Source organism: Crocuta crocuta, unplaced genomic scaffold (assembly GCF_008692635.1).
Source record: "Crocuta crocuta isolate KB4526 unplaced genomic scaffold, BGI_CrCroc_1.0 scaffold4, whole genome shotgun sequence".
Lineage (NCBI taxonomy): Eukaryota > Metazoa > Chordata > Mammalia > Carnivora > Hyaenidae > Crocuta > Crocuta crocuta.
Window position 1 is genome coordinate 3,658,921 of NW_027529996.1, and position 24,925 is coordinate 3,683,845.

The 24,925-nt window shown below is 40.8% G+C and overlaps 1 protein-coding gene and 1 long non-coding RNA gene across 4 annotated transcripts in view; one reads left to right on the plus strand and one right to left on the minus strand.

Annotated features, from left to right (window-relative positions):
- Positions 1–24,925, minus strand: part of EGFLAM (EGF like, fibronectin type III and laminin G domains) — a 182,901-nt gene that overhangs the window by 141,705 nt on the left and 16,271 nt on the right. The window lies entirely within an intron of this gene.
- On the plus strand, positions 1,165–22,072 carry LOC144231076 (uncharacterized). 3 transcript variants are annotated; one of them, XR_013334976.1, is made up of 4 exons: positions 1,165–1,286; positions 3,543–3,726; positions 11,373–13,339; positions 19,607–22,072. It is a non-coding gene; the product is annotated as an uncharacterized LOC144231076 (long non-coding RNA). The 3 variants fall into 3 exon arrangements; XR_013334975.1 differs by having other exon boundaries at positions 11,373–22,072; XR_013334977.1 differs by lacking the exons at positions 11,373–13,339; positions 19,607–22,072 and adding an exon at positions 6,561–7,762.

The following is a 24,925-nucleotide window of genomic DNA, read 5'->3' on the forward strand; positions in this document are numbered from 1 at the left end:
GACCTGTTCAAGGCACAAAGATGGTCAAGGAGAGCAAAACTATCAGGCATCTGTAACTACCTACTGCCCCTATTCTCACATTCAGATAATTGTTCTGGTTTTGCTGGGCTCTCTCTTGAAATATTTGACCTAAAACACCCTTCAACTATAATTAAAACTGCTAGAAGCCATTCTGAGCCCACTAGTCGAGAAAACTCCTGGTGAGGTTAAAGCAAGTTTGCACGGTCTCTTGCCACTCAAATGATGACCAATATCCAACCCCCCACTCAATTATTTCTGCTTGAGCACCGACTCCCAAGGCACCTTGTTGATCAATATCAGGAATGACTTGTCCTCTTATTCTGGCCCTGGTATGATGATTGCACCTTGTGAAGGAACTTATTGTGGGAACTTCTTCTTTTGATTATGGGAACGGACATCATGTCTCCAGCAGGTCCTGTTTCCCTCTATACTTTCCCTTGAGCTACGAACAGACTAATGACCCTTACTCATAAAAGATTGACCTTTACGTGTACAATCCTGTTTCTACCGTTGCGTTAGTCCAAGATGTTCATACAGCTCAACAGGTAAATCAACTAACCAAAAATGTCTCTCATGCCCTAGCTATTCAAGAAATCATAAAACTAGACACAAAGGTAAATGCACTCAAAGAGGCTATTCTGTGTATTGGAAATGAGCTAAACTCTTTAAAGGTAAGGTTGGCTCTCCAGTGCCATAAAGAATATAACTGGAAAATTAAGTCTTGCCCGGAGACAAAGAGCCTAACTTAGAGAGAAGGAACAGATAAGGACAGAAGATAAGTCACTATGTATTCCTTTGCTAACTGATGACGTGTAGCAACCCCTTCCCTAAAGCCTACATTGCACAAACACCTTCCCTTACTCTGGCAACTGTGATGAGGATGGATAAGAGGATCTACAAACCTATGACTTAATCTTAATGTTATTAAAATGTGAACACTGTTATTTTCTTAGTTAATTACCTCACTATAATTGGGGCAGTTTTGCAAGAATACTTCTGTAAAACCCGTTTCAGTACATTTTCCAAAAACATCTTATCACAGAGAAATATCCATTGTAAAAATTCCTTTTTCTGATGCTATGTTAACATTTGACCTATAAATAAAGACACCAAGACCAACAGGACAGAGATGCCTGCCTGGTGATCAGAAAGAATCTTGGAGCTCTCTCACTCCCTCTCTCGCCAACACCGTCCATCCTTCAGGGACCCCTGGACCTGCTGGAGCCGGCCTCTGGCAAGCAGAACCCAAACATCAGACCTGAAAGGTAATCTCTTTAAACTATGTTGTTTTCATTGCATTAGTCGGGATGGTTAGGATTCCACTGTAGGGTGCCGCAGACCCCCCTGCATAAGTAGGGTTAGTTGGTGGATAAGCAAAGAACTGGTTTTTTTGAGAAGTTATGGGCCATAAAGTGTCTAAGGAAAGAAGACTCTTTATAGATGTAATACAGAACATGCTTACAAAAAAAGGGGTAAAGGTGTCCCCTCGAAAAGTTTCTCGATTTCTACATGTTGTTCAAAAACTGTGTCCCTGGTTCTCTCAGGAAGGACCTGTCATCATAGATAACTGGAATAACTTTGGGGACGAAATTAGACAATGTTATATTTCACAAGGACCTAAAAAAAAATCCCGGTCAAAATTCTTTCTCTATTGACCATCATAAAGGGGGTGTTAGACCCCTCAAAAGATACTTGGGGAGTCTTTAAGCCCACTGCCTCCCCAAACGATAACAAGGTGGACTCGGGGACTGTCCCTGACAAGATGTAAGTCCTGCCTTTATCCAGGGTGTGGCTATTGCAGCAGCTTTAAAGGGAGAAACATACTCTCAATATGTCAGGTCTTTAGGACAGTCAGGAAGTACTAAGAATGAAAAACCGTCCTCAAAGTTTAATTGCTATTCTTGTGGGCAAGTGGGACATTTCAGTAGGGTTGCCCTACAAAAAAAGGCAATTACCTCTCTGCCAGCCGCACCTGTTCCTCAGGTGATAAATAATAACAACTTGCCCAGGACCATATGCCCTAGGTGTCAAAAGGGCTTTCACTGGGCCAAAGATTGTAAATCTAAATTTCACAAAAATGGCCAACCACTGGGAACCAATCTCCAAATATCTCAGGACCAGGGAAACAGATTGAGGGGCCAGCCCCAGACCCCGACACTAACTGGGGCAACATCCCTCGGCCCTCTCAATCAGTTTGCCAATTCCAATCAGTCTCTGAGCTCTATAGGGCAACCCCAGGCAGCACAGGACTGGACCTCCGTTCCACCACCAGCACAATACTAACCTCTGATTCACCTCCTATAACTATTCCCACCAATGTAAAGGAGCCCCTACTCCCTGGGACGGAGCTCCATCTCCCTTCAGGGGATCACTACAATCCCTGGGGTCATTGACATTGATTATCAGGGAGAGATCAAGGTGCTGGTCTCTCCTCCTTCTTCCACCAAGCAAATTTTTAAGGATCAGAGAATTGCCCAGTTACTATTATTGCATTATTATCACATAGGAAAGGATGCCACTAATGCCCCCAGAGGAGGAGGCTTTGGCTCTAGTGATATGGCCTTTTGGATACAGGAGATTAAAGCCTCTAGGCCCACTAAAGTATTACAGATTCAGGGAATTCCTATTCAAGGACTTCTAGACCCCAGAGCAGATGTCTCCTGCATTGCAGGAAAAGATTGGCCTTCAGCTTGGCCAACTCAGAATGCTCCTGCTACTCTCGTGGGTATAGGACAGGCTTCTAATGTGGCAAAAAGCTCTCAAATTCTAAAATGGTCAGATGAGGAAAACAATTCAGGAACTTTTTGTCCTTATGTTATTCCTTCCATTCCTTTATCTTTATGGGGATGGGACATTTTATCCCAAATGGGAATGCTGCTTTACACCACAGATGACAAGGTCACTAGTCAGATGTTACAAATGGGGCTTCATCCCAACAAAAGGTTGGACCAAACACAACAGGGTATAATAACTCCCATAAATATAAAACCCAAATTGGACAAAAAAGGAATTGGCTAGCCAAACTTGTAGAAGGGGCCATTGCTCCTTTTGCTGCTGACCCAATAATCTGGAAGTCAGATGCTCCTGTTTGGGTAGAACAATGGCCCTTAACTTCTGAAAAAATAGCAGCAGCAGGACAACTTATAGAACAACAGCTTAAGGAAGGGTATATCGAGCCTTCCAATAGTCTATGGAATACTCTTATTTTTGTTATTGGGAAAAAATCTGGAAAATGGAGACTGTTGCAAGATCTGAGGGCCATAAATGTTACTATGGAAACTATGGGCCCTCTTCAACCAGAGCTCCCATCCCCTATAACTGTCCCGGATAGATAGCAGATAATTGTGAAGTTTGTTGACCAGGCCCTTAAACCGGTCAGACAGGCTCATGACAACCTTTAACACAAGTAGATTACGGGCTGCACACTTAGTGTTCTGTGTTAACTCCATGTGGTCCCGGCCAATAATAAAGACTCCCTTAATTCGGCTTCAGTGGTCTCTGTTGGTCTCTGTGTCTCTCAGCATAATATTTTGGAGGCCTCAGAGAGATTATGGAAACCCCAGACCTCCAAATTCCTCTCATTTGCCTGCACCCTCCTTGGCTCCTGAAGATGTCCTGGGACCTGGGAAAACACTCTTGTCTTTACTGCCACCCCCAAAACGGCCCCAGTTAATCTGTGGAAGTCATCTTTCTTAACCTCCGGAGGTAAGTCAATTTACCATCTGAATTCTGAATGCACATGTGCTTCTGTCTGGGGGATTAAGTGGAAGGCTGGACGCAGCTACTTCCCACCCTGGGGCGCACCGAGACATCGGTGTGGCCACTTCTGTAACGTGTAAACCTGTTTTGTGTAAACTTCTGTACCTTTTTTGTCTTGTTTCATTGTCATCGTTTTTAGTCTCATCTGTAGGAATTCTGTGGAGGGAATGTCATAACCTCTGGTGTGTATGTGAGTGTGAATGTGCGACTCGGTCTGGCTTGCCTGCCAGGTTCGATTTTGTGGCTCCACAGGTGGGCACGCTTAAGGTCCCAAAAAGCCTACACAGTCTGAGTGGGCCCATCTGCGATTCCATGGTGAACGGCATAGTCTATGGCGGCATCGGAATAGTTTCCAATTGTAAGTCACAAAACTAAGCGTTACCTAAGTTCCTTCAGGACATGGCCAGACTGGCATCTGACCGGTCTCCTCATTAGAGGGGGCACCCCCTACCCTTTTATCTGTCTTTACAACATCGCCTCACAGGAGCATTATGGGATTGGGACTGTACAAAGAAGGGATTTTTGGAAAACTATAAAATTATGTAGATTAAAATGGCTCACTTTTGATGTAGGGTGGCCCCAACCATCTGCCACATCTGGCATGTTGTAACCGGATTCCCAGATTAAACAGGGACACTGAAAGGATGAGTGCCTGAGTTGGAAAGGGGCTCCCAAACCCAGCCGATATCGGAAGAAACCTCGAGAAGGGGACCTTATTGGTCTGACTGAGATAAAATCAGACTGAAGAGGACGTTAACTCTCTCTGTTCCTCTGTCTAGTAGATGTGAGGGTTTCTCACTCATTCATTTCCCAAGTTAACGGCTATAATTGGAGCCAACTGTGGTTAGTCTACCTTGGGACAGGGAGTTTAAGGAATATTCCTGAGGAGCTGCTGAAACTCCTTTTGTTTCGGGGAATTCCTTGTCTCCTCCAGGCTGACATGGACTGCCTAAGGAGAAAACCAAAAGAAACCTGAATTCTGTTCCTCTGTCTGAGCTGACAAAAGTTAAAACTGGGAATTTTCTTTCTCAGCCTCCTGCTGCCACCTTGCCTCTTCTGCCTTCCCTTCCCAGTCCTGTTTCTGCACCAACTTGGGTGTGGTCTCCATAACTGGTTCCTATGCCATCCTCAGTGCCTTGGGCACATTGGCTCCTCCTCCCACCCTCGAGGGCAAGGAGCAAAATGCACTTCCGAGGAAGTCTAGGTCTTGATTACTGAACATAGGTTTGGGTTTTTAACTTCCTAGTGCAGAGAAAGTAAGGCTATTTGGACCCATTGGAAAACATAGTTTGTGCTTACTTGGTTCCTGAATTTACCATCTAGAAAATTCTTGTATAAACACCTCTCAGTTGGTTACTAAGTCGTCAGTTGGAGACTAAGGTTTCCTAAGAGTTAAAATTCTGCTAAGTGTACTTAAGACTGATGGAAAATGAGGAAAGCAACCCTGTATATAGGAAAATGAGAGATATGTAATAAAGTAATTTTGTCCTAAATGAGACTGATTGTTTAGAGAGAAATGGCTTTGGGACAAAGTTTAAAGGCAAAGGAAAATAGTAGAAAGTTCATGAAGGGAAATCTTTAAAAAGGAATTTTTTGTGTGCTCAGGATAGACTAAGGCTGAGATGAATGGAATTTTTAAAGTACACTGATATAAGGTTAAAACTCCACTTTTCTCTCTGTTCAAAAGACAAGGTTTTCTTGGATTGTTAACCTGCTCTTGATAAGACACTATAAACAAAGGTTTTCTTTTTTGTCTGCCAAGGAAACCAAAGGTTTTAAGTTTCATCTTTATCAGATCTTTGATTGCTTATTCAAAGGATGAGGGTCACCCCTTTCAAAAACTTAGAGGTGTACTTCTCATATATACATAAGCAAAGGATTCAGCTCTTAAAGTTTCAGGCGTCACCCCATGGGCCCATCACCCTGGAGTTAAGTAGGCCAATTCACAAGAACCTTCAACCTGGCGAGGTGATCCAGATCCAGTCAACCAGCTTAAACTGACCCTCAAAAAGACACTGTCCCCTGATATCTCCAGCCCCGCTCCAGCCACACCCGGGAAGCTGGCTGGTCTATGCAAGGCAGAAGCTTGAGGAATCACCAGTCTGATAAGATAAATTGTCACTATTTGCCCAGAAAGCTGGGGAAACAATGAAAAGTTCCTGTTTATACTCACCTTCCTCTTATGTTTTGTTGGTATTAACTGCCTCTAATCTAGACCCCATTTGTAAGAGCAGGGCACCTTCAGTGGAAGATTCTGTTAAACTAACCCTTCCTTGGTATGATGATTATGAGTTACAGTCTGTACAGGAGGTTAATTATGCTCTCATACTCAAGGCACTTCATTGGAGCTCTAATATTGGGCATTACTGCACTGATCGCCATCATAGGGTCTGTGGCTGCTTCAGCTGTCTCCCTTGTCCAGGAGGTACATACAGCCCAACACGTTGACCAATTAACTAGAAACGTCTCTTTTGCATTGGCCACTCAAGAAATAATTGACAGGAAATTGGACGCTAAGATTAATGCCTTAGGAGAGGCAGTACTGTTTATTGGAAATGAATTAAGTTTTCTAAAACTCTTTTCGCCCTTCGATGTCACAAGGAGTATAACTGGATCTGTGATACTCCTCTCCAACATAATGATACCATCCACATTGGAATAATATCCAAAATCACCTACTTGGTATTTGTAATCATTCTAATTTTAGCATTGATGTTCAAACCCTTCATGAACAGATTTAAGCTATTAATGCATCCTCTACCTTTGTCTCTCCTTCACAGGTTGCAACCTCCTTTCTGCAAGGGTTACAGAATCTCTTCAGCTCTCAAGGGCTAATTTCTCTCCTGACAAATGTTGGCATGGTGGCTGGAGTGTTGATGCTCATTTTGTCCCTTGTTCCCTGTTTCTTTAAAATAACTAATCGAAGCTTTCACAGGGGTAAACGTTGAGCTATACACTCTTCTTTTAAAAAATAAGAAAGGAGGAGATGTTGGGAGCCATTCTGAGCCCACTAGTCGAGAAAACTCCTGGTGAGGTTGAAGCAAGTTTTCACGGTCTCTTGCCACTCAAATACGACCGATATCCACTCCCCCCCCCCCCCACTCAATTATTTCTGCTTGAGCACCGACTCCCAAGGCACCTTGTTGATCAATATCAGGAATGACTTGTCCTCTTATTCTGGCCCTGGTATGATGATTGCACCTTGTGAAGGAACTTATTGTGGGAACTTCTTTTGATTATGGGAACGGACATCATGTCTCCAGCAGGTCCTGTTTCCCTCTATACTTTCCCTTGAGCTACGAACAGACTAATGACCCTTACTCATAAAAGATTGACCTTTACGTGTACAATCCTGTTTCTACCGTTGCGTTAGTCCAAGATGTTCATACAGCTCAACAGGTAAATCAACTAACCAAAAATGTCTCTCATGCCCTAGCTACTCAAGAAATCATAAAACTAGACACAAAGGTAAATGAACTCAAAGAGGCTATTCTGTGTATTGGAAATGAGCTAAACTCTTTAAAGGTAAGGTTGGCTCTCCGGTGCCATAAAGAATATAACTGGAAAATTAAGTCTTGCCCGGAGACAAAGAGCCTAACTTAGAGAGAAGGAACAGATAAGGACAGAAGATAAGTCACTACATACACCTTTGCTAACTGATGATGTGTAGCAGCCCCTTCCTTCACTCAGGCCTACATTGCACAAACACCTTCCCTTACTCTGGCAACTGTGATGAGGATGGATAAGAGGGTCTACAAATCTATAACTTAATCTTAGTGTTATTAAAATGTGAACACCCTGTTATTTTCTTAGTTACTCAACCTCACTATAATTGAGGCAGTTTTGCAAGAATACTTCTGTAAAACCCGTTTCAGTACATTTTCCAAAAACATTTTATCACAGAGAAATATCCATTGTAAAAATTCCTTTTTCTGATGCTATGTTAACATTTGACCTATAAATAAAGACACCAAAACTGACAGGACAGAGATGCTTGCCTGGTGATCAGAAAGAATCTCGGGGCTCTCACTCTCTCTCTCAGCAACACCGTCCATCCTTCAGGGACCCCTGGACCTGCCGGAGCCGGCCTCTGGCATAAAACACCATGGTATGGTGTAGAAATGGACAAGCAAATCAATAGAACAGAACAGATAGCCCTAGAATGTATAAAAACTTAATTTATGATAAGAAAGGCATCTTGGATCAATGGGGAATAGAAGAATTATTCAACAGATGACATTCAGACAGTTGGTTAGCAAATTAGAAGAGAAAATCAATTTCTGGCCTTAATTCATGCCACATGCCAACATAACTTTAACTCCAGAAGGATTAAAGAATTAGAGAAATTTACATTCGTAAAGCCATAAAACAAGAAGATTCTCCCCATTCACCCCAGCATATTTACTTTTAAATTTTTGTTAAGGGACTCACACACAAAATAAACAGATTATGAAACAAAAAAATTTTTTAAGCACTTCTTCCTGTCAAAACAGCAATCAAAGCTAAAATACAGCCTACGATAAATATTTACAGACAGAAAAAAGATTAACATCATTTAGTATATAAAGAAATCATACAAAATACAACACCAACATTTTATGGTTCATAGAGAAAAATAGACAAGTTATTAAAAAAGATAAACTTTAAATACACACCCAGAACAAAGTTCAAAACTCATGAGTAATTAAAGAAGGGATACTTTATTGCAAAAGGAAACCCACTGCTTACCTATAAACTGAAACAAATTTTTTAAATGATACCATCCAGTTTTTCAAAGGATGTATTTTTATACATTCTGATTGTAGTTTTACTTGGTATAACTTTTTTGGAAATTAATTGGGCAATGTATGAGAACTTTTCTTAATGTTTATTATTTTATTTTGAGAGAGTGAAAGAGAGAGAGCATGTGCCAGTAGGAGAAGAACAGAGACACAGAGAGAGAATCCCAAGGAGGCCGTGCACTGTCAGCGCAGAGCCGGACTTGGAGCTTAATCTCATGAACCGAGGGGATCATGATCTGAGCCAAAACCAAGAGTTGGACGCTCAACCAGCTGAGCCACCCAGGCGCCCCAAGAACTTTTATTTATTTTTTTTTAAATTTTTTTTAATGTTTTATTTATTTCTAGGAGAGAGAGAGACAGCGTGAGCAGGGGAAGGTCAGAGAGAGCGGGTGTCACAGACTGAAACAGGCTCCAGGCTCTGAGCTGGCAGTCAGCACAGAGCCCGACGCGGGGCTCGAACCCACGAACCGCGAGATCATGACCCAAGCGAAAGTCGGACGCTTAACCGACTAAGCCACCCAGGCGCCCCAAGAACTTTTAAATACATACTAACGTGCCCTAGTATTTGTACTTCTCACACTCTATCCCAAGAGATAATCTCTGATATGGAAAAAAAGGGCTTATGAATACACATGTTGGTATCAACATATTTATAATACTGAAAATTTAAAAACAATATAAATTCAGAATGTTTAAGTAAATTACAGTTTTATATATATACATATATATCATTGATCTATCATTAAAATGATCCTTACAAAGTGCTAATAATGATATGGAGAAATGCTTCTACTATGATGCTATGTAAACAAGGCAGTGTACAAAATGAATGCATATACAATACAAAATTATGCAGAAGAAAACCCCGAGAAAAATGCAGCAGAAATTCACTGTAGTTGGCTCAAAGTATTTGATTTTTTCTATCTTTCAATTTTTCTATTTTTTTTATATATTTGAATTTTCTCTAATGAGCATGTATTGCTTTAATAAGAGGAAAAGAAGCATCATAATCATTAATAATAATAATAACTGAATGTTGACAGTGTCAGATGTCATGCTGAGGCCTTAGAAAATCAAGGCAGAAGTGTAACAACTAACGTGTATTCGATGCTAGATATCCTCTGACTGATCCCATAAGTTATCCGATCATTCGGTGTTATATCCCTATTTTACAAACAAGAACGTGATGCACAGAGAGGTTGAGCAACTCTTTCAAAATCACACAGCTGGTGAGCCTGGAACGGAGCCAGGATCTGAACCAAAACAACTGACTCCAGAACCAGTGCTTATAACAATACAGTGATAGTTGCATTTAGTCTTTGCAACGACCATATGGACAACAGTTTGACAAATGAGAAAACTCAGGTTCTAAGAATATTAAGTGGCCACAATTACACGCTTGGCGAGAAAGGAGCCTAAATGTGAACTCATTTAGGCAATTGGATTCTGGAATGCCCCGTAACCCTCACTCCTAACCCTTGCACAAATTGCCTTGTCAAATAACGAGTACATATAACTCCCACACTTGTCTCATTTTCCTTCTGTGCCCCTTTTTCCTCAGTTAAGAAAGTACACTCTCGACTGCTCTGGGTGTCAACTGCCCAAGACCCCCACTAGTCATCCCTTCTGTTTCTCAGCCTGTTTTTCATTCCTTTCCTTTCTCAGCATTTGCAATTCTAGGCTTGCCAACTCTGCTCCACATTCATGATTTGATAAAGATCTCTGTAGGGAAGGGAGAGTAAGCATGTTACAATGTTTTATAGATGTCTTTATTTCCATTCTTGCTTCCATTAAAACAAAATGTGCGCGCGCGCGCACACACACACACACACACACGCCAAGACAGGTGGATGCTGCATACAAAATGTCATTAGTAACAAATCCATGGTCCCAAGTAGTAGAGAGAAAGATGGGGGATGGGGGAGAGCAGTCAAAGACTAAGCAAGGGGAGCTGCTGATCCCACAGCCAGCCCTCCTCTGGAAGCAGTCTCCCCAGTGCTGGCCCCAGCGCAAGGCTTTTTGACACAAGACAGAGTATCACCCTGAGCCCATCACTCTTCAGAAGCTCTCACATGTGAACAGATCTCTGTGAGAAGGAAAGACTTTATTGACCACATTGGTTTAAATAGTGGCATGTCAGATAAAACACCTACAGGACTGAGATCTTAAGGAAGGTCAATGCCACTACATTTGCAACCTTGTATTTACCTGCAAATTCATGCCAGCAGGGTAGATGATGATGGCCCAAACATGTACGCCAAGGCATTAGAAATAAAAAAGACACATTTTTTTTCTTTTTCGTAGCTTAAAGTTTAACATTCAAAGAGATTCCTAGGGGCCTCCTGGGTGGCTCAGTCGGTTAAGCGCCTGACTTTGGCTCAGGTCATGACTTCACAGCTTGTGAGTTTGAGCCCTGCGTCAGGCTCTGTGCTGACAGCTCAGAACCTGGAGCCTGCTTTGGATTCTGTGTCTCACTCTCTCTTTGTCCCTCTCCCACTCATACTTTGTCTTTCTCTCCTTCAAAAATAAATAAAAACATTAAAAAACAAACCAAAGAGATTCTTAGAGAAGGAGGAAACAGTATGAAGAAGACCGGAAAGAAGATTAAATAGCATAGGGGTCACTTCATATAAAAATAAAGAATTATAACGCATAGGGGTCACTTCATATAAAAATAAAGAATTATAACAGCTTTTTGAGCCCTTATGTGTCACAGAATCTGAATGATTTAACTCAGTAAATTACTATGTTTAATTGATTTAATCTCCACGATAATTCCATGCAGCAGGTGCTGTCATTTCCATTTCACAGATGAGGAAACTGGTACACAACTGTACAGCTTCTAAATGCAGCAGGATTTGAACTCCACTGTGTGACTCCAGAGCCCATAGCTCTTAACCATTTCCTGACCTGAAGGAAGCAAACTCAGAGCAAAGTGGCGACTTAAATAAATGGTAAGAAGGAACGATTATACTGTTTGGGGATTTGGAGAAAAAAGAGCTAGGAAAGCCTATGCAGAGGGTCATCCAAATCTGTTTAAGCACTTTAATATAGACAAGATCAACTTTTGTTCTGGGGATGAAATACCATCTAGGGTCCATGCTTTGTGTACTGCTCCAGCACCCTGGAGGCTCCGAGTGCTCTCTGCGACTTGGCATTCCCTACTGTGGCTTATTCGAGCTGTCTGTCACTGCCAATGCTGTGCTCTGGCGTTAGGTCCCGTGGTGGCATTTGGTGCTATTGCAGAGATCTGGGCTACTATCATTCATGATGGTAATGGGCAGGTTGGACTTTACCTGCCCTTAGAGAATTGAATTTACTGTCCTGAAGTGCACTGCATCCGCTTTTCATTCCCCTCCCTTCATCTCATCACTTAGGCGTTTGATCATCTCACATCATCACAGGAAGAAGGGTGAGTACAGTACAGGAAGCTATTTTGAGAAAGAGAGCATACTCATATAGCCTTTATTACAGTATATTGTTATAATTGTTCTATTTTTTATTAGATATTGCTGTTCATCTAATTTATAAATTAAATCTTGCAGGTACTGTAAGCAAAAAACACAGTATATACAGAGGTCGGTCTATCTGCAGCTTCAGGCATCCACTGGTTGGGGGGGGGGGGGGGACTAAAGTCGGGTTTGCTTGCTTATTTTTGCCTTTGTTGCCCTTGCCTGAGGAGACAGATTCTGAAAATATCGCTAAAACCAATGTCCGTGAGTTTACTGCCTCTGTTTTCTTTTCTGAGTGCTACCTTGAAAAGAAAATCCCACCCGGTTACTTCTCTACTCAGAACCCTGCCCTGGCTCCTCATTTACTCAGCATAAACCTGACTCTTGAGACCTTGCATGATCTGACCCCCTTCTGCAGCTCCGCTCTCTCACCTCTTTCCACGCAGCTCCAGCCACCCTGGCCTCCCGATGTTTCTGGAACATGTCAGGCACACCCCTACCTTAGGACGTTTTTACAGATTGTACTTTATACTGCTAACTCCCTTACCTCCTTTAACTTTTCAACCTTCTCAATGAGACCAGCCTGAACACCCTATTTAAAACGGCAGCCCATCACTGGCCCTGCCTGGCACCCCGTATCCTCCTTACCCTCCAGTATTTCTTGTTTCCTATGGCATTACTAATGTACACTTACATATTTATTTTAAGGTTATTATTCATTATCTGCTACCTCTAGAATATAATCTCCATGATGGCAGAGATCAGTGTCTGCTTTTGTTCACTGAGGCATCCTATGTATGTCAGACAGGGAATGGCATGCAGCAAGTGCTCAATAAATGTATATCAAGTGAATTCTGTCTAGAACCTTATTGGAGACTGGTCATCAGAATTCAACATCATAGCCAAGCCTCACTTGTCACAGTGTCCTGAATTCTGTTCCATCTCACTAGGCTTTAGCTTCTTTATGTAAGCCACATAGTACATGGATGCTTTAGAAGGAAAGAATCGCAGGTGGGCATGGGCACACTGTAGGAAAAGAATTCTTTCTGTCACAGTATTGGGCACCTGAACAGGCACAGTCTGGCCTGCACTCATCTTTTCTTTCGTGTTGCTCAATACAAGCAATGGCCCAGGGCAGGTAACAAGGGGGCACCGTCTTTGAACCAGATCACCTAGGTCTGTTGCCTGCTGCTACCACTCACTAGCTGTAATTACTAAGGGGAATTTTCTTAACCTTTCTGTGCTTCAGTTTTCTCAGTTGGCAAATGGGGATAATAGCTGTACCGACATCAAGTATCATCTAAGGATTAAATCAGCTAATACAAGGTAAAAAACGTAAAACAATGCTTAGATATAAGAAACGTTGAATAATTTTAGCTAACATCAGTAAAACATGTATTTATATTTTATATTTATAATTATTTTGGTAATTTAATGGAAATCTTAACTTTTATATTCATAGGCACTCAAATAGTTATAGAGTATTCAATATATAGTAGAGTACTTAATACCATCTCAAAACCCCACACATGAGCTTTTATTCTTTTTCCAACTTTTTATTTGAATTCCAGCTAGTAAACAATATTAGTTTCAAGTGTAGAATTCAGTGATAACACATGAGCTTTGGTAAGTGATTTATGGCCCCAGAGATGGTCTAAAGATAGGGGCTTGTGACCGTGTGGGCTCATTAGGACTGAGCAAGTAAGCTATTTGTAGAGCACCATGCTAGCAGGAGCATCAGGGAAGGTACAAGAAGCAGGGATGTTTTACATCTCTCCTAATTTAAGAGTCCTGAAAGAGAGTGTTTGGGAAATTATCTCTAAAGATGACTCCAACATTGCTCAGATATGGCCAGAGTCACAGTCAATTAAAACTGAAGGCTTTACTAATCCCAATTGCTGTACAGAAGGAAGAAAACAAACAAACAAACAAACAGAAAAAAGAAAACATCAGACAGAGATGTACCTTCAGTAAAGGTCCTTAGAGTCCAAACTCCATAAGACAGCATCAAAAGGAATAACATATCCAACTTACAGCTGAATGCTAAAATAAAACTGTGTAATTTGAAGTTCATGGCCAAGAGATTAGGTATTTTAAATATTCTGGGAATATCTGTGTTTCTGGGTAAGAGATGATAACAGTCTTTAATGAGACAATAAGATCCCTAGTCTTTATTAATTTAAGCTATACCATTAATTTCTTTATTTCTAAACTCTTTATTTAAACTTACAGAAAATTTACAAAAATAGCAGAGAGTTCCTGTATAGCCTTCACCAAGTTACCCTTAATGTTAACATTTTCCCTGGCACAAGGAAATCACCACTGTCTTAATACTATTAAGTCAACGATAACTCATTCATATTTTGAAACTTTTTCCATTAATGTCCTTTCTGTGTTTCAGGATCCAATCTAGGATTCTTTACTACATTAAATTATCATGCCTCCTTAACCTCCTCCGATCTGCAACAATTCCTATATCTTTCCTTTTCTTTCATGACTTTGACAATTTTAAAGAGTACTGGTCAGTTGTCTGGTAGACTATCCCTCCATTTGGCTTTCTGATTTTTTTTTTTTCATACTTAGATTGAGGGTATATGTTCTGGGCAAGAATGTCAGAGAAGGGACGCCCTCTCAGAGCATCCTGTAAAGTAGCAGAGAATGAAAGTGACTTACTGCTGGTGGCTGACGCTAACTTTGGTCACTTGGATGAGGTGGTATCTGCCCAATTTTTCCACTGTGAAGTTACTATTTTTCTCTCTGTAATTGATAAATTTCTTGGGGGTGGGGAGATACTTGGTTACTATGAATTATCCTTATTCTCTTCAAACTTTGCCCACTAATCGGTGGATCTTGCCAGTATTAGTTATTACTGCAGCATTTGACTAAGTGATTTTTTATTTCTCTCATTCCTTCAACATTTATTAATTAATGGGAAGTCTTCTGTATAAAAGATGCCATTCTCTTCAAGTAAGAAAGAGGCAGTTGTATACACGGAGTCTGGATGAAAGAGAATAGACTTCAGAGTTAAACTGCCCTCTTTTGGAATGCAAACTTTTCAACTTAGTAGGGCAAGTACTCAGCAAGGATTCTATCATCAAATCATCATCATCATCATCAAATTAACATTTGCCTCGTACAGAACAATTCCTTAGTTTGGTTTAGAATTGTTAAAACAGTACAAATCAAGAGGCATTCCTTCTATCTTTCTGCCTGGACTTCCTCCATAAAGGGATTGCATGGAGACCACTCTGCTTTGTATCCTGACGCTATCAAGCCCCCATGGATACTACATGCTTGCCCACATGTCGTTTCTAAAGCATTTCATGCCCAGGAGTATTGGGTGTAACCAGAAGTAGATCTGTTAACTCACCAAAGTGTGTGAACAGTTATTTTGGGGCTTGCTTCTGGTTGCATTCTGCAGTTTAAATAGTAGCACTAACCCTAAATATATAACAAGCAATCCTCTACATTTCAGAATAGCTACTTGCGCTGCCTACCCTGTGAGACTTGTCTTTGCGATGTAGACAGTGTAGAGCTATGGTCTTCCAACCCACTATCAACTGAAGCAGGAGGTTTCCTTAGCAATGGAATACATTTTGCTTTCCTTGAGTTTTTCCTACTAGAAATGTGTAAAGTAGCTTTTAGTAATTGTCTGATAATCAGCACCGTAATCTTACTTACTGTCCAGGAAGCGGGGAAGGCATAGCAAACTGCAAAGTTCAAATCAGTATGCCCCTCTCAGTTGCAGCCCAACTTTTAAAAAAAAAAATCAGTCAAATTTCTATTTGCAATTGTATTATTATTTAACTTTTACCACTTGATGAAATATTGGGGCTCTTCTAACACACGCCCAGAAAGAGAAAAGGAATGTCCTATTTGGTCTTCCCACCTTAGACAGCTTGCCTTCTATACCTTATTCATCAGCCACATATTTTTGAAATTATTCACATATATTATGTTAAAACACCCAGATATTCAAAGATCAAACAGTGGGTCTCCCTGTGTCTTGATTACTACCACAAAAATGCTTTCCCTTCCAAGTAAAAACTGATAAAAAGTGAATGAAAAAGCCCAAGTCACTACAACACTCCATGAACTTTGCTTTGTGGTCAATTCTCCAAACACTGGTTAGTGGCTAATGGAATCTGGTTGTGGTTCTAGGTCATGACATGCTGCCATCACTGTGAGCTTTATCACAAGCCATCAGTTACTAACTGTACCTAACATGCCAAAGTTTAAGAATGATTTGCTTTTGAAAAATAAGTCAAGGGAGATAAGCTTTCCTGAAAGGGAGGGGGAAGTAGAACTGTAGCTAGAATCAAGACAAATTTGTGGAACCTATAGTCTTTGTTATCTTTTTTTAACAGTGGAAATGACTCAGTATGGGAGTATTGACCTGTGAGCATCATCCTTTATGTGACACTGTAGGATGGCCATTATGGAGGGATATTGGACCTTTTCTATTTATGCTGTAGGCTTGCACCACACACGTATGTGTATTTCCCTTATAGGAACTCAATTTATGCACTACTTGACAATAGGGGTAGATTAGATTACTGACCCCAAAATATTTAACCTCCTTACCCCAACATAGAAGGACTTTGTTTCCCAGCACCTGTCACATTGGGATTCGCTATATGATCTACTCTGGCCTCATGCTACATAAGGTATATATATTTCCAAATTCTTTGCCTTTAAGTTTAGCAATAGTATTTGTTTTGACCAATGAGATATTAGCAGACATGAAGCAAGAAGAGGCTTCAAACGTTCTTGTGCAGTTGGGTTTGCCTCTTGTGCCCTGTCATTGCAATGACAGCCCCTGCAGCCTGCAACAGACACTGATGGAGCAGACTTGAACCTAACCTGTAACAAGGAATCAATCTCAGAGGAACCTGTACTGTGAAACAGCACTGCCCAGCTGGGTCCAGCTGAGATCAGTCTGTCCCCAGCCAACCTGCAGAGACATGTGTGAGAATAAATGATAGCTCTTATAAGTCATGGAGTTTTGAGTGGTTTGCTATCCAGTAATAGCTGGCAGAGTAATAAAGAAAAAAGAGAAAAAAGAAGAAACCTCAATATAAAGGGTGCTCAATGAATGAGTACCAGGAGCGAGTGTGAGATGAGAGTCTTGAATCTATTTTTCCTTAATAGTTCTCAATTCCCACATGCATCTCCCAGGGTGAGTATCAACCCCATGGAGTGTGATTTCAGAGTTTAAAGAGAAATACTTTTCCTACAAATGGCTCCCTAAATGAGAGTCACATGTGTAGACATCAAAGCATACACAATATACTTAATGAATAATAATAACAATAAAGACTTAAAGAATAATGCCAACCCCTTGTGCAGTTTTGACATGCACTGACCTTAGGAAATAACCCCACAAATCATACAGCTCCATTGTTCGTGTCTTGAAGAACCACATATGAAGACATTTTGCAGGGCTGGTATAGGGCAACTGCTAAGGAAAAATCTGTTTTCTGTGCGGTTAACTGTTTACAATTAAAGTATTTCAGGCATGAAAGAAGACATTAAAGGAGAAATTCTTGGCAGCCAAGTCTCCATACACAGCCACTACAGTTATAGCACTCACTCTTAAAAAAAAAAAAACTTAAAAATTATATAATGCATAGGATGAAACTTAAGCCTTACTATAATTCTGTGGGTAAAAAGTACTGCCATCCTTATTTGACTTATTTTGCAAACAAGGAAACAGAAGTTCAGAGAGGTTGAAGGTCTTTTCAAAAGTCACACAGCTGAGACTGGTAAAAGGGCCAGGACTCAAACCCAGGTCTTCCGATTCAGATCCCATGTCCTTCCTGTAACAGGGAGTTAGCATGTCTGACTCCATATTGCTTCTATTTCCCTTGCTGCAGTGACCTATAGCTTAGAACCTTCAACTTTACCCTACATGTAAGCATGTTAATTGTTGAAGGAATTTTGCTTACAGCTGAGATTTGCAAAAAACCTGCTCTTTTACCCAATACTTACCTCACTCAAGAAAATAAGGATACAGAAATGACTGTGCTATTTTTAAGATTTGCAGGAAGGACACTACCAGATTCCTGTAGGCAAAGACGAACTCTCCAACGACAAAGAAGACCTTTCTCAGATGTCCATAAATGCCAGTTATCTTTTGACTCCAACTCCCTCCCACGTCCCCCCTTCTAACATAAGAGAAGCTCAAATCTTGTGCTGGGAGAGATGGTTCTTTGGGACAATAGTCCACCATCTCCTCAGTTTGCTGCCTTTCCACACAGAGTCACTTTGCTCACCCCTGCATCTTGCCTCTGAGCGTACTAGCCCGTCGCATGGCAAGCAGAACGAGCTTGCATTGCCACCACATGGCATAGGAGGGCAACCATAATACAACCAGATTAGAAAGCCCAGGGTCTTCCTAGTGTGAAACACTAGACAAATTAAAAGGTTAAAAACAAAAAGCCTTATTAGATTGGAAGTCCTCAGTCAATAGCAGTTCATACTCTTCTGAGTGGAAATGAAAAACATATGGAGTCAGAGGCTCAAAGACAGAAATAAAAGCTGCAACCTAAAAACAACAAAAAACAGGAAAGATTTCCAATGGAGCTGCTTTTCGCAAGGACAACTCTCTGTCATAGGTTCCATAGAGGAATAGACAGAGAGCAGGAATTGATTTTTTTTATAAATAATTGTTAATGGTTCTCCATAGAAATACCAACTAAATCACCAAGTACAATAATTACATATGTTTATATGATTCTCTAGGGCATTATGTCCTTGCCTCTAACACTGGCATAGAATTTGATTCTTCCAGAATGTTCTCCTTGATTAAGCACCACTCACCCTCCCAAGCCCCGACAGCCTGCTAACACAGGTATATACAAAACTCTCATAATATCAACATGTACCTTTGTAAAATGTACTTAAATTGCCTACACATATACACCTGTGTACTACCCTCTGGTATATCTAGAATCTCTGTGTGATTTTAATCAAGAGATAATAATTAATTCATTGACTGTGGGTACTTGGATAATGTAGAATAGCAAATGGGGAGACATGATATCAGAATCTGGGATATAAAAGGAAACTTGCAGTTGACCTGTATTTGCAAGTACTCACAACTGAGCTGCTGATTCTTTTCAATGTTTGCCTCATAGACTGTCTATTTAAGCAGTGGAGACAAACACATGAAACACAACAAAGCCATTCTTACACAAACTTTTACTCAACCATATAGGAATACAAAGGCATGGGGTGCCTGGGTGGCTCAGTCAGTTAAGCACCCAACTTTAGCTCAGGTCATGATCTCACAGTTCATGAGTTCCAGCCATGCATCAGGCTCTGTGCTGACAGCTCAGAGCCTGGATCCTGCTTCAGATTCTGTCTCTCCCTTTCTCTCTCTCTCTCTCTCTGCCCCTCCCTAGCACTCTCTGTCTCTTTCAAAAATAAACAAACATTAAAAAAAGAATAAATGGGTAGTTAATGAAATTGAAAGGCAACTTATTTAAAACACATAAAAGACAATGAATTTTTTTGGTCCACTACATAATTTAAGAATTTGCTTTACAGGAATTGTTAGCAAATTATTTGATATAGTTTTTTTTTTTAAAGGATTTGACTAAGAATGCAATCTGTTTCTGCATCCATGGGGGAAAAAGATAACAGTCATCTATCTTTGTTAAAATGAATCACCATCTGTGGCCAGAAGTTCCTCTTTTAGCCAAGCATTTTGAAACTGAATGGCAATGTTAATAAGGAGGGCTTGGGATCACCACGTTACAAAACCCCCTGGGTGCACAACCTAGGGAAGTGACACCATGGATGAGACCAGGACCATCTATTCTGCCGTTATTTCCTTTCATGGGCGCCAGTGTGCAGAGGAAATCTGAAAGCCATGCCACAAGAGTGCCTCTCTGAAACTGAAGGCCAGTGGAATCCCCTTCTACAGGTTACAGCCGTTTTCCTAGCCTATCGAAAGGGCAACTCTAAACATCGGATGAAAGCACTTCCTGAGTCATCTCCCTTTTCACAGCTCTGAACCAAAGAAAGCCAAAGATTTTTGTCACCTCCTAATCGTTAGGAATCTTTGGCATATTTTGGAGTGTCACCTTTAAAAAAACAAATTTTTTTTATGTATTGAGAGAGAGAGAATGCACGCAAGCAGGGGAGGAAGAGAGGGCGAGAGTGTCCCAAGCAGGCTCCTAGCCACCAGCACAGAGCCCAACGTGGGGCTTGAACCCATGAACCATGAGATTATGACTTGAGTCAAAATCAAGAGTCAGACCCTTAAACGAATGAATCACCCAGGCGCCCCTGGTGTGGAGTGTCACTTTAAGGTGAACTGCATTCTCCTATCATGTCATCTGAAATGGGCAAACCATCTCCATTGCAATCCCATTTCTAATGGGAATAATGACAGATATGCATTGCCCAGACTTGATACATGGAAGGGAGCCTGCTGCAAACTGCTGGAAACTGTCCTGTCCTCAGTTATCAGTTCCTGCCCTTACGCGGGAGGGGCAACTGTGAGTGCCACATGGAGTCCAGAAGTCATGTGAGAAGCTGACAGTGGCAAATTAGCCTAGAAACAGAAACCTCCCAACATCCAGACTTCAACGTGGCCTTCAGCAAAGTCCGTCAATATGGACTGAAAGCGAACTAAATCTGCATATGGATGGGTGTATGCATGTATACAGTCATATTTATGGGTCTGACTCCACCAAGCATTTGAAGTGACTGAATAAAGCATGGTCCAGGCTCACAAGGAGCCTGGTCTAATCCAGAGAAAGACCTATAAACACATCCCTTCCATGCAAGAGAGTATAGGGTAGGTAGTGCTGGTTTAAGCACCACTTCAGGGTTAAGGGTGAAAGGCAGCATTTCTGATGATCAAAAAAGGCTTCATGGAGAAGGTAGTGTTTGAGCTGAGCAGAGATCATGGACAGAATTTAAATAGGAGGCACAGAGCAAAGAGCACTCCCAGTGGAAGGAATGGCATGAACATGGAGAAGAAAAAGTACAAGACGGTTTGAAGAATGATCAGTGACCACTTGGGCTAAAGCGCAGATCCACCTCCTGTGTTAGTAAGTGTGAGAGGTCAGTGTGAACAGGGGGATTTGGAACAAGTGCATTTGGGTTTAAATCTTATTCACTGTATTCCTTGGGCAAGTAACTTCACCTCTCCATAGCAGAAGCTGCCAATGCCTGTATTCCCTGGGATTATCAAGATTGCTCTAGAAAATAGCTTGCTCACCTCTGCCAAAGGCTTTGTTGTGGCTGATAGTATGTGCTTGGCTTATGGACAGGAAAGGCCATAAGCACTGGAGAGTTAACATCTCAGGAGCAACCTCCAACAAATGACATATACGAGGAAAACTTGTCCAGTCCATTGGCCCACAAGGGAGAGCTGAGCTCTGTCCCGCAGTCTCTCAGAGGGAGAGTGTTACATTCTTGACACTCCTTTCTTGCCCTTACCACAACCCCCTCCCTCACTGGGCTTCCCGGTATCTGAGTCCTTGCCACATGGTCTGAATTTGGAGAAACCCATACTGGGACATTCTTTGATCCTCAGTTTCCTTATCTGTCCAATATGGATAATAACAGCTGCCTTGAAAATAGTTATGAGAAGATAAGATAATAGATAATCTTACTTACTGACATAGTAAATGCTTTATAAATATTGGCTATTCAATAAATATTAGAGATGCTTAAATTGTAGATCATCTGATAGAGATAGAGAGTGGGAACCACTGGAATGTTTTATTTAAAGAAGTGTTTTGACAGTATCACCAATGGCCTTCCTTGGAGGACCCTGGCCTTTATTGGAGGACCTGGCCTTCACTGCAGGATAGAATAGTGAAGCCTTTGAATGCTCCTCACTACCCATTTCTCCACTTGTTAAAAGCACATGAAAGGGTTACACAATTCTGCCACGTGACTACCTATGACCAGTGGCTGCGACTTAAAGTTAGCATGGCATACCAAACACGTGTCAATAGGAGATCATCCAATATGCTTTTCCTGCAATCTATGATCACCATGTAACATGAACTCCTAGTAAATTTTGTTTTAAACCACTGGGATGTTCTGATTGTTTGTTACTGCAGCATAACCTAGCCTACTCTGATTAATACAACTGAGAAGGAGGCAGAAAGACTTTGGCAAGTTAGTTTAAAGTCCACCGCAGGCCTCAAGTAAAAAGGATCTGAAATAAGACCTAGAAACTGGAATGTGAGGGAGGGAAATGAAAGAGTAATTCCCAAGAAAGGAGAATCAGAAAATAGGGGAGGAAAGAAAAGGAATTAAACTTTTAATTTAATTAAATTAACTTCAGAGAGGTAAGCTTCGAACACTGGAAGGAAGATGGCCCCATCGAAGAAAAAGGCAATCTAGAAGAAAAGTGGTTTGGTATGAGACATGAGTTTAAAGGGGTTCTACTTTCTATCACCAAAAGAAAGTTTCCTACCCCCTCTAGCCACAAAGGACTCCTGGAATTGAGTATTAATAATGAGGTGAACCACACAGGGTTTTCCTAGTGTTACATTTGTAACAATGCATGGTGATCACAGATCCAATCACAGGATGTAACAGTGGGGTGGCTGGTACCTGGAACGCCTGCCTTCTAACCCGCTGCTCTTCCTACCACTCAAAATTGCCCCAGTATTGAAGACATAGCACACATCTGGTCTACACAATCAGATGAGGGGTTGCTCAACAATGCGCTTAATTTAATATTGTCTAGACAACTAAATTATGTAACTTGTCAGGAAAATAGAGCAAATACTTGTCTTCTTTTTTCCTTCTTATAGTCAGAGACTGTTTTACCACAAGAGAAATTAGCACTTGGGTTGTCCCCCACTTCGCTAGGAGACTGAAGAACACCACTGCTCCCCAAGAATACACAGAAGCCCTATATTTTCTCAACCTATGGACCAAAGTCTCAGGAACTCTAAACCCCACTCTCAAACCTTAAATGCAGACTACTCAATCAGACTCTTTGGTATTATAACATTTTATAAAATTATTTAGGTTTTTTTTCCTTTTTTTTTAAGTACAATTGTGAGATGTACAATTTGGCCAGAAGATGACAAATATAATATGAATAATAGATAATACCAAAATGGAGGTCCTTTCCTTCCCACCAACATGTTTTCCCCATTTTCCAGTTTTAAAAATGACCATCTTTCTTTCACAATAGTTACAGCTATTTTACTAATTATATAGAAAGTGCTAGAAGATGTTAAGAAAATTGGGTGATACAATAAAACAGCCTTATCATATACTTAAGCCTTTATCTTTAACAGGTTTTTTTTAAACTATAGACCTGTGCCCTGAATTTTCATTTGCATACATAAAAATACATTAATAAAGATCTATATTAAGAAGTTATACTGAAAAAGTAGTTCATAATGTACCTTTCAGCTTTATAATTAGTTCTGTAATCTGTAATCAGATGATTTAAATCTCATAGAGTTAAATTACAAACTAAGTAATTTCTATTTCCAACAGGAATCATTATATCTTTGGAATTTTGCAAAGCATTAATGAGTTTTAGAGAAATTATTATATTTCTTATTCACTTTATTCCCAGCAGTTAGCACAATACCTGACATATGCTACTTACTAAATAAACAATTGCCAAATGAATAAATGAATATGTAATCATAAATATGTGATTAGCAAAAGCACATTATTCATTTGTCATTGTCCCCATTCAGGGCATGAAAGATACTCTCTTCCATATCTCAACTCAGAGCACTGATCCATTGCCTTCTGTCTGGTTGGGTGTCCATCCGAACTGGATGGTTCCTTTGCCTTCCTTGTGGGTTATTAAATGGAACTGTGCCTGCCTCTGGAAAGCATGTGATAAAGTGCAGTGACTGCCAATCTGAGTCAGAAGACATAGGATCTGATGGTTCACATGTATAAAAGAAATCTTCATTAAACCTATGCTAGGCGCATCCAGGCATCACAGGACCTAACTCATACAACTCCAAAAAGGTAAAGGGTTTATCCCCATTTTACACATGAAACAAACTGAAGCTCACAAAGATTAAGGAACTTGACCAAAGTCACAGATATAGTAGACAGGACTATAAAATCACTGTGACTCCAAAATCTACCACCAGTAACAATGCTAATGATATGACAAGAGTTCTGCAAACTACAGCTTTATATAAGGATGAGCTATCATCATCATCATCTGTCAATCTCCTATATCTCCATCAGAGCCCTCATAGATATCTCCTATCTGAAGGTGACAAGTACCACTCAACATATGGGTGGAGTCATTGCTTTGCCAGACTGTTGTGGAAGGCTCTGACCAGGCCTGCTGTGTTCAGTTCCTTCTTGGTCTGTTTAGGTTGGACATGACTGAGCATGCTCACTCATTGGTCATCACTTTGTAGGTGCATAGTCACTGTACAGGAGTGATGTCTGCTCACTTTTTATAATCTGTAAAGTGTAGTAAGTTGGTGCTAGTGGCACAGTAACCCATATTCAGATATTCAGTCCAATGACACAGCTTACTAATGGCAATTTTATATCCATAAAAGCTGGAATTACAGAGTACATGGCTGAGGATTTAAAAAGGCTTCTCACACCCTGGCCAAGACCTACTCTGGGCTGGAAGTTCACCATGGTCACCAAGTCAACTGTGTCTCCCTTGAGGAATTAGGTAATTTGGGAAGTGACTGACAAGAAAAGCTCTAGCCCAGCCTAGCTTGGTTCAAATCCCAGTTCATTCAACTTCTTCTTGCCTTAGTCTCCTCATCAGCATGAAGTAAGACCTACCTCAAAGGGATTTTAAAAGGAGTAAAAGTACAATTACTTCTAAGCACTTGAAATAGTAGTTGGCATGTAGTAAAACCATATGAATATTGAAGCTCTTTAAAAATTATGAAATAGTTTACTAATCACTATGTTATTTTA